The following is an 11743-nucleotide window of genomic DNA, read 5'->3' as shown; positions in this document are numbered from 1 at the left end:
ATGATCCAACGTACAAAATTCAAATACCGAAAAACAGTTTTGGGATTTTAAACTTTTGAGTTTTTAATCTACCGTTTGTTCAGATAGTTTACGCTTACACTTCTGAGTTTTTAGAAATTTACTTTAAATATCCAAAATATCTAATTTCCAAACCCGATTAGAATTTTGAATATTAGTTCAATATTCTAACTATCTAAAAGCTCTTTTGCTTAACCAAAGAAGTTTCAAAATTCAAACCAGTTTTGGAATTTGATATTTCGGATATTTGAGGTAAAAGACTAAAAACCTAATTAAATTTTTGATAAAAATTTGAAATTTGAGTGTTTGAGTCGAAGATCTGAATTTCTAAAAAATTAAAACGTTTCAAAGTTGAAATTTAGAAGCATGTAACTAACAAATTATGTAACTGAAGTTTGGATTGTTAAGCGTTAATTTCCTGAACAAACGGTACATTAAAAACTCAAAAGCTTAAAATCCAAATATTGTTTTTGGAAATTTGAATTTTTAACATTTAAGGTCAAAATTTAGAACATTAAACTTTTAAAACCTGACTGTTTTTTTTTTATTTTACATGGTAGATAATGAATAGGTGAGTATATCATTTAAAAAAAACTACCTACTTATTAATTTCCATAAATTCTTAACCTTATAGCTCTTGACAGGTTTGTTGACACATCCCATTACACTGTATTTAAACAACCTGGCTATATTTAAGGAATCACTGTCTAGTTAGGGACTATGCCAGTGCATTAACAATAGTGGGAAACATGGGATAATTTGCATAACGGGCGAAGCCCGTTATGCTTAAATTATCCCATGTTTCCAACTATTGTTGATGTCCCTGGCATAGTCTCCCATTTAGACAGTGATTCCTTATATTTCCATTTTTACTTGAAATAACAATCTTAAAATAAATCGAAAACCCGTCTATTTTGTAGATTTGAAATGCAGGAGGCCCCATGACGTCAAATCTTACTATAAAAAAAAATCCCATTAAGAACACGAAACATATTCATTGATTATTTAGTTACTGTAGTCAAAAATCAACATTTACAAAACAAACAACAAAAGAATTTTAAACTATGATCAAAGCAATCTTGCATTGTTAACTTTAATTATATATGTGACCTAGATTTAAGTTGTCGGAAGCATGAACACGTGTAGGAGTATGTCACTTCTCCGCCGCCATATTGCATGCAATGTTGCAGTTGATAAAACGGGAATTGGTCAGCATGGTCAGGAAACAGGTTTGTGTGGATGTAAAAATATCAGAGAAAGCTGAGTTGCTTATGAAGTCAGATGGTAATGACTGAGGGACGATGCCTGTATTAGATGATGGAGTGCAGATCTATGTGGCAATCCCGACTTCTCCACGTGGTTCAGATGGGCTGTTTACCATGTTTACGGAAGTGGAATTCTCGGTCTAGCGATTTGTTGATAGTGGACAGTTGCGCTAGTGACTTTCTTTTGATCCGGAAAAATTTCATTATTTATTTTGTTTTTTAAAAGATATATCATATCTAATTACTTAGTAAACAATTAAACAAAACATTTTTCTCTAGTGTATTTATACGCCAGTGATATACATGAATGTTGACATTTTGACCTTTCAGTAGTATTAGAAATATACATACTACAGGTATTACCTTGAAATTAACACGATTCACTTTTGTAGTGTTTATCACAGAGGAAACAATTGGAAATGGAAACATTTATAGATTAATATGGTGTTCAACAGTTTCCAAACATTTTGAAAGAGCAGGGGTCATTTTGTCAGTATCATGTCTGTCTATTTACTTCTACTGTAAATTTCTCAATTTCCAAATATATATATATGTACATCACTGCATGTCATAGACTTACAAATTTTAATTAGGTCGTAGGATGATTGCCAATCTTTTTAATTACAAGGCATGAAATGGTCAACAAGTATGCAGAATAAAAACCTTCTATACTATTGAAAATTATTAAAAAAAAAAAAAGGTTGCCCAAAGTCGAAAATCCTATTTCGGGGGGTAAACTTTTTCTCAGTTTCAACTACTTTCAGTACCAGTTCTAATACTACATTTTCGGTACATCACTTAAAGTGGGGGGCCATTCAGGCTTTCTATTAACATTTCCTATAGTATAGGTAAGGTTGGGAAAAAAAGTGGGGGGGGGGGGGCGGGGCAGCCCCCCCCCCCAGTTGCTACGCCCCTGGTTCTTCCTTTCATGTTAAAAAAATTTATATATACTCCAAAATTTGACACAAATCCCGCTTAATAACTCCACTCCAAGCCTCCAGTCCATGAATTACACGGTGCCGCAGAATGAGAAGGGCACAGAAACCGAAAGTTGCACAAAAAAAGTAAATTGTAGTTTCCATCAAATTAGGTATGTTTATCGATTTTATTATTCTTATTTTATAAATACTATTACCATTCATGCTTTTAAATAGGCCTGTGTATTATATTAAAACACTGTAACGTTAGATCTATAGATGTGACTCATGACATTAGCCTGTCTTTTTTGTGTTTCAGATGAAATGGCATCTTTTCTGGTGCTATTTTATCTCTGCTTCAGCTTGGTCGATGCAGCTCAAAATTTTCAGGAAGTATCTGATTGTCCACGGAATGCGGACACATGGAAAATAGAATCGGACAAGAAAAATTGTCAGGAGTACACGCCCGACTATCTGTGTGCAGCGATAGAAAACAATGTTGGGAAATTCGGGGAAATATGCACGAAATATGGACTCTCCCCTGGAAGTAAGTAGGCCACTGTGTTATAAGTCAGGAGGAGGCAGAGATTTAACTGAATAAGGCCTATTTGTTTTTAATATAATATTGATTTGTCCATGATTTTAATAAAATAAATGGTTACAATGTATATCCTGTTATCTGCAACGCGTTGTATATGGGTTTTGGGGCACTTCAACTGTATTTGAAAAGATGAATGGTGGTCCAACATTATCAAAAAAAGGCAAATTATCGATCTTTACGCTTTTACGGAATGAGCCCCATGATTTTTAACTATTTTAATAACAAACAAACTCACTCACAAAAAACAAGGAAAAAGAAATGTAGTTAGCTAATAAAAAGTACCAGGAAGTCGCATATTATCGTATTTTGCGCTTTTACGGAATAAGCCGCATGATATTATAACTCCTTAAACAAACGCACACAAAAGAAATCAAAACCCTTAAATGCAATTATACTTAGGAAAGAAAAAGTACCACGAAAACGCAAATTATCGTTCTTTACGCTTTTACGGGACAAGCCGCATGATTTTAAACCATCCTTAAAAAACAAACACACACAAACACGAATTCAATAAAACAAAACCCTAAAATGTAGTTTGCAAAGAAAAAGTACCAGGAAAGCATAAAATTAACAATTAACCACAAAATTAACCAGAAAAACAAACACACTCACACAAAAACGAAAGTTAGCAGAGAAAATCGTGAAACACATGGTATTAATGTTGATAAACTCCTAGAGGAATTACTCCCAACTGTATAAAATTAAGTATTTTGTTAATATTCATGATCAGACCTGGGGTAATGGCAATGTGTAATGGTTAATGCATTGTAATCATTACATTTTTGAAAGTAATGGGGTGTAATGTGTAATGGATCCATCTTTCAATTGCATGTAATTGTAATGTAATGCATTACTTTAAAAAAATTTCAGTAATGGCCAATTACTTTTCAATTACCTTTCAATTACATTTTGTATATTAGTCTCTTTTTATTTTTGAATCTGAAACAAATAAATATCACTGAGAGGTTATTTTTTAATACTAATGTTAAGAGTCTTAAAATTAAAATCTTATATCCTACAATTTTTTTTTATATATTATTAAATGGTGATTGATAGACAAACTGAATAATTCTTATAATAGAAAACTTCTTGACAAGATAATTGTAAAACCAATTGAAGAGAACCAGAGAAAAATATTCGCTTTTTCCCCTTTTCATTCTGGTGAAATAGACTTGGTAAACATGATACAACATCAGTGTGATTTATTGTAGACACAAAGGGAAACCATAAGGCAAATTATAATTATAGACTGATATATTGATCATTCATTTTTGGTAGCTTAAGGCCTCAAAATTCAAATCCTATATTTAGGTACTTGTAATTATCACCTTTGGTTGTGTTTAATTTATAGCTTCATTGATTATACCTGTTTAACTAATTAAAAGTGCTAATTAATTCATTAACTTTTTAATCGTGTTTTACTTTTATAGTATTTTCTGTTAATTAAATATTAGTTTACAGAAAAAATATAGTACGAAATGTTTAATGAATCATTTATCAAAAAAAAAACAAAAAAACAAACAACAACAACAACAACAGAGAAACTAACATCAGATATTGAACAAAACTACAACATTGAAAATGTTCTGATCCACTTTCTTTGTCAACTGAAGATTCGATTGGTAAACCATGGTAAACTACATGTACATGATACATGAATCCAAAATCCAAATTCCGCTCTGATTTATCTGAGAAAGCTGTGAAGGAAAGTGTGGTCATATTTTGTGTTTTTCTCTTAAAAATCATTAAACAAAAAAATTTAATTAATTACTTTTCTGTGAAAGTAATTGTAATTTTATAAAAATTCCAAAGTAATAAATTGTACATGGTAATTAACCCCAGGTCTGTTCATACACACATATGATTGTGTTTTTCTCTAACGTCATAAAATGTAATGTGTAGATTTTTTTTTTACACGTGTTAATTCATTACCTTTAACAAAATAATAATGATTTAATTTATTTATTTTATATAATTTTATATAATTTAATTCTGAATTTTCATTTTGGATCTTCTGGTCCACTGGTATTAATTCAAATGAGTAATGGTAATTGTAATTGTAATGATGTTTATATAGAAGCTTAGACAAAAATTCCAAAGTAATTGTTACTTAATGCATTACATTTCAAAGTTAAAGTTAACCCCGGGTCTGTTGTTTTCATGATGAAACACACACACACACATTTATATATATATATATATATATATATATATATATATATATATTTTTTGTTGTAAAGTGCTTTAATGCTAAAACAAATTTGAAACTAACATATTTCTTACAACATATATATATATATATATATATATATATATATATAAAAACAGGAGAGATAACTATATATATATATATATATATATATATATATATATATATATATATATATATATATTTTTTAAACACTTTAAACAAGATTAATTTTTATGCAACACAATTTTTTAATGGCTGTTAGTTTACTCCTTTTGATATGAAAACATTTAAATGACTTTAATTTTAAAATTATTTTTTCGATAAAAAAAAATGTTTAACTCTTTGTTGTTTTTCTTCAAATTAATATTATAGTGATAACAAGCAAAAACTACCTTTTGAAATAAAACTGTTCAAAATTAAAAAGATAGATCAAGTTTACATTCGTGTCTTAATTTGATGAGAGAGAGAGAGAGAGAGAGAGAGAGAGAGCTTACATTTAATCCAGTTTATGTATGTAGAAATGAAACTTCAATAATAAGAATCGAATTATTTAAGCAACAGAATATCTTATAATGTAAAGAGCTCTCTACTGTTTTAGGTGTACCTGTACCTGTTTATTTTCGATTAAATAAAAGTTTAAAAGTATTAGTTATAGCTTTAAACATCTGCAGATTTAAGTCGTATACATAGCATACGTGTAAGTCAAAACATATACAATCCGTGTCTTATATAGTATCAAAGCAATGAACGCGGTACAGTTCTATTTCCACAGGAGTCTGAAGGTTTATCGTCCAAAAAAAAAAAATCCGGAAAAAATTCCATCCTCAACTAAATATTTTTTTACATAAAAACCAGACTTCTGTGCTATTATCAATCTATTCATTATTGAAATTATAATAATATCAGATATTGGTGATATAATAAATTGCCCAATAATATGTAAGCGAAATGATTTTATTTTATGATTTATTGGTAAAATAATTCCCGTGATAAACATTAAATTAGAGATATTTATCAAATTTTAACAAATATTTTTCAATAAATATCCTTATATTATCCTTTTTAGCGGTTTAACCAAATTCCTTACAAGAAAATACATGCATTTTATTTTGTTTATATTCAGTTGAAATAATGAACACGGAAAATTTCTGTATTAATTAATTTACTTAGTATATGATTCAAAACAACAAGGCGTTTACATGCATAATTATTATACCCCGCTTTTCAATATTAGTGATTGAAATGTCCGTCCGTCCTTCTGTTATACACACCGCTTATCCCCAACTCCTCTTATACCACTGAATAAATTTTCATGAAAATCCACAGATTTTTTTACGTAGTGCCATAAGATTGTACATCTCTGGTCCTATTTTACTTTTTGGTCGGTTACATATTTGTTTCCCTTGATTACAAAACACGGACAACGCCATTCTTTTTATAATATTGAAGGGTAGCCGTCTCTAACCCGCAACTCCTCCTATACCATAGAATAAAATTAAATGAAGTACTTTCATTTATTATTTATTATAAATAATGCCATTTTCACCTCCAAATATATTTTTTGGTTTAACACTTATTTCATGGTTTGCCATAATGCATGGTATGGGGGAGGGGGTATCATTTAGTGAGCTCAGTGTTCACAGTACTTCTAGTTGATGATTTACTATTTATATTTCCAATGTCTTTGTCCGAGATAAAATTACAAAGAGTTGAAATACTTTATTTCTACATAAATCTATTGTTTCACCGATAGGCGCGTTTTAAAAAGATCATGCGCGGCGGGACAAATTAAGACAGGAGCGGGACTTACAGTAGCACATGGATTTGCGGAATCAAGATCATGTACATGACTGTAGTTACATGTATAAATCAACTGCCTAGTGTGAAAATTTTATGCGGTGTAATTCTGCAAAATAACACGCAAGCCACTCGATTGATCACAATATAAAACCAAAATTTAGACAGTTATTCATAATTTAATCAAAAATTCTATTCCATATGAAAATAAAAAAAAAGACAAAATTAATATATTTCATTTGAAATTTGGATTAATGTTATAAAAAAAATGAAAATAAACCCTAGAAGGTACATGTAGAATGGCTTTAATAAATCAGTAATAAATTACCCGCTATTTGTATATACTTGGTATATATGTTCTTCTAAAACTCTTTGATTTTTACAAAAAAAAAAAAACCACTTTAATTGTTGTACAGAGTATACAGTAATTAATTGTATTTCACAATTTTTTTCTGTCATTATATTTAGAAAGAAAAAAAAAAGAATTCACAAATTTTCACAACCCAGTTGTATCTTGTTCATTGTTGTTGCCGAGGACTTTTTTTGAAATATTTGGGAGCAATTTCTTTCACATTTGGAAAGATTTATCGTTATTCTGTATTAAAACAAGAAAGTTGACAGCTTGGCCTACGTGCATCGAGGGCCATGATTTTCGAATGAATTCTATAAGATTTTCAATTGTACAAATCTTTACACGAAGAAATATTTTAGTATTGTGAAAGTATGCTTTATATTACAAAGATAATTGATATTGAACAGAAGTCGTTTGCTTCTCCCAGCAATTTTCCATCAATGAAAGTAACTGTTTGTTTTATATTTCACTGTGAAATATAAAACAACCAGTTACTTTCATTGGTGGAAAAAATACTAAACAGTTATTACTAAGTACTACTAAATTATTATTGTATTGTATACAATAATTAAAATAAAAGATTTAATAAGTAAAAAAAAATATTCTTATATATATACATTCATTATCAGTATTAACGTTACACGAAAGGTTAAAAACGTGTTCACTCTGAAAACTTTTGACGTTTGAAAAAGTAAAACTCATCCTGTTAAAGTATTAGTAATATAAATGAAGGAAAAACTTACTAAGGGTTGACGTATATATTTATTTGGTAACTTCTAACCTTGTTCTATTAGAATCCATGGAAAACTAAAAATGTGTAAAAATTGCCATAAGGACCTTTTCTCAGATCATATATATATACATAATTTATATATATATATATATATTTTCATCACTTTAATTTTTTTATAACACAATATGGCTGTAGTTTATTTCGATATTGATTTTTATATTTTGTTTTAATAATCTTCTTTTGTTCTACAGAAAAGGCCACATGAAGGACATATGATATACATACATATGATCACTTTCATCTATTTGTAAAAAAAAAATATGACTGTATTTGTTGCGAGAGTTATTAAAATAAAATTTGATAACTCTCGCAACAAATACAGTCATATTTTTTTTTTACAAATAGATGAAAGTGATCATATGTATGTATATCATATGTCCTTTATCCTTTTTAGCGGTTTAACCAAATTCCTTACAAGAAAATACATGCATTTTATTTTGTTTATATTCAGTTGAAATAATGAACACGTGAATTGAATAAAACAATTGTTTTCAATATTCGACTATAAAAACCATCTTCCAGGAAAATAGTTGTTTAAAACAGAAGTTTAAACAACATAACATTGAAATTTGTCCCATTTTTTCAACGCTGGAGAAATAGATCACTTTACTATGGAGCGTTGCGTGCAACGCATGCAAAATAAAATAGCACTTTATTCCGTCAAATGTCTACATTTTTATCTTAATTTCCCCCAAAAAAGCCAAGTCCCATTTTTTCTGATATTACCCCCCAAGAAAACCATCTTCCCGGGGAAACTTCCCTTTATTTACACTTATATAGTTCCAATAGCAGGAAAATAAAACTCGTCGCCCTATATATTTGCAACGCTCTATGGAGAAATAGATCATTTTACTATGGAGCGTTGCGTGCAACGCATGCAAAATAAAATATTTCAGTCTTTATTCCGTCAAATGTCTATATTTTTATCTTGATTCCCCCTAAAAAAGCCAAGCCCCATTTTTTCTGATGGTTAACCCCCCAAGAAAACCCTCTTCCCGGGGAAACTTCCCTTTTAAGTGCACTAATATAGTTTCATTAGCAGGAAAATAAATTTGTCGCCCTATATACTCCTGTTATTTGCAACGCTCTATGGAGAAATCGGTCATTTTACTATGGAGCGATGCGTGCAACTCATGCAAAATAAAATAGCGCTTTATTCCGTCAAATGTCTATATTTTTATCTTGATGCCCCCCAAAAAAGCCAAGCCCCATTTTTTCTAATTTTAACCCCCCAAGAAAACCCTCTTCCCGGGGAAACTTCCCTTTATATACACTTATATAGTTTCAATAACAGAAAAATAAAACTCGTCGCCCTATATATACTCCTGTTATTTGCAACGCTCTATGGAGAAATAGATCATTTTACTATGGAGCGTTGCATGCAACGTTTTCCAGAATCAGAGAATTAATATGATGAATCTGTTTCATACTTGTAATTTTAATTATTCTTAGACGCCTTAAAAATATTTCCTTATCATTTGCTTTATTTTCTCAAATATACCTGCATCAATTTAATTTGATAAGGATCGGGTATGTTATTTCAATTATTTTCTGTGGTAAAAACTTAAATGCAACGCGTTGCAAATAACAGAATATAGCCAAATAAATAATAAATAAATAAATATTTTCTATTACACTCGACATCAAGTGCAGCACTGGACAGGAAGATTGTATGTCAATAAGCTTTATACTTCATTGGCGGATTTTTTGCCAAGTGGAGAGAGAGAGAGAGAGAGAGAGAGAATAAAACGTTTTCCGAGAATAAATATTTGTAAGTCTAACTTACGTATTAAATACATGTACTAGATAGATTCTCACACATCATTGGCGGATCCAGAGGGGGGTTTCAGGGATTGGAACCCCCCTTATTTTTTGCCAAGTGTGGAGAGAGAGAGAGAGGGAGCATAAAACATTTTCAGAGAATAAATATTTGTACGACTAACTTATGTATTGAATAGATAGATTCTCACACATTTAGTTTCCTCCATTCACCTTCACTATTACTTTTTTTATGAGAGAATGGTACTTATTTTTATATATCTTATATATGATATGTAACATGCGAGGTTTCATTTGATATTCCCGCTATCTTTGGCCGTGTTGGCTATATATGTACCATTTTTTTAATCATATCTTTTGAAGGAACTAACAGGTAACGCTTTGTTTTGAACCCCACCCGCACCCCACCCCCCAAATTTTTTTCAAATTCTAAACGAGAATTCTTTTTTGTCTTCGGAAATCCTGCAAGTCCATTCAAATTCAAGGCTTCAGTTTGTTTTTTATTTGGACTGGGGGTGCCTTTTCAAAGAAAAAAGAGACATTAAACAAAGTTTTTATTTACCACAACCTTAGATCATTCCATACGTGTGTGTTAGAGGGACACAAGCATGGAAACCCCCCCCCCCTTTCAAAAATTGCTGGATCCGCTTCTTTACTTCAGGTTAAACAATAATTAAAATAATAAGGTTTAATATATATTCCAGTTTACAGTGCTACACAATCATGGCAATGTCAATGGGATTTCGTCACAGGCGCTTAATTGTTTCATACGGTACACTATAGTTTTCTAGTATGTAATATATACAAAGCATATAGTATCAAAGAAGTGCCTGTGGATTTCGTCTGCACATGCTCAGGGGAGACTGAAATAATTTTGACAATATGCATAAAAATTAAAGTGTTCTTATGCATTAAAATTATTTAATTAATGATACTAGTCTTATAAGTTGAGAATTTAATTAATCATTAACAAAATATTGTTTGATGAGTGCCAGCTGGAGTACTTGCAACATTTAGGCCTAATCACTTTCCCACAAAGAAATTTTTTGTGTCTAAACATCTCAGCTTGATTTTGTCAAGAATAAAAATTTTAGACTTTAGATACGTTTCTTGCAAATCTTAGATCAGTGCCACTTTAAGTGATTCAGGAAATAAAACACAACTTTGATTGCCTGTTATGATAAAAATAGGTCATGAAATGGATTTCCAATCTGTCTCAACTTTTAAGTTGCTTTGGACCTTTTTCTCCACTTTCCAACATTAGCAAATCGTCTACCTTTCCCTCCATAATTCTAGACACATTCTTTAACCAATCAGTATCTGTATATTTTATCCATGCACCTCAAAACCCTTTTGTTAAGACATCTCTGCATTGATCAACTTACTTGCATTAGAATTTTCTAAAATCCTCCTGACAATGCAAATCAAGCCATTTTATCCCCTGCAGAAATGACTAGGGTTAAGAGAAGGATAACATATACAAATTCCTATACCGAAAAAAGTTATAAATCAATAGTTATAACTTTTGTAACAAAAATAAATGAAAAAAGTTTTTAAAAATTAAACTATTTTTTTTTTTATATAATTTATTGCTTTTTGAAAAACTTTTTACAAAAGGAAAACATTGAGAGAGAGAGAGAGAGAGAGAGAGAAAGGAGAATGAGAGACAGACAGAGAGAGAGAAAGAACTGCAGAGGCAGAGAGAGAGAAGGACAGAAACAGAGACAGAAGGACAGAAACAGAGAGAGAAGGACAGAGAAAGAGAGAGAGATGGTTAAGAAAATAAATCAGTCAATGGCCTCCAGCTTTCATCAAAAGATTCTTTTTCATTATTTTTATAAGATATATATTTTTTTGTAATTAATACATTGTCTTAATGGAGGATATCAACCCATCTAAGGAGATGTTTCTGTTTGTACATTTGTACAGATAAATATAATGTTTTATTTGTAAGGCAATAATAATTTTAAGCTTGTCAGTTTTCTAATAAAAATTCTTTTTTTGAAAAAGTTATAGTAGTGTTAATTTTA

At 30.2% G+C, this 11743-nt stretch overlaps 1 long non-coding RNA gene across 1 annotated transcript; it reads left to right on the top strand.

Annotated features, from left to right (window-relative positions):
* The first annotated feature begins 2303 nt into the window (after positions 1-2303).
* On the top strand, positions 2304-2747 carry LOC134246713 (uncharacterized). The gene is made up of 2 exons (XR_009987686.1): positions 2304-2373; positions 2520-2747. It is a non-coding gene; the product is annotated as an uncharacterized LOC134246713 (long non-coding RNA).
* Positions 2748-11743: the final 8996 nt, after the last annotated feature.

The sequence above is a fragment of the Saccostrea cucullata genome, unplaced genomic scaffold, assembly GCF_032062105.1.
Source record: "Saccostrea cucullata isolate Sc308-1 unplaced genomic scaffold, CSIRO_AGI_Scuc_v1 ctg5944, whole genome shotgun sequence".
Lineage (NCBI taxonomy): Eukaryota > Metazoa > Mollusca > Bivalvia > Ostreida > Ostreidae > Saccostrea > Saccostrea cuccullata.
The sequence above is the reverse complement of the archived record's forward strand: the minus strand, read 5'-3'. Positions and strand labels throughout refer to the sequence as shown.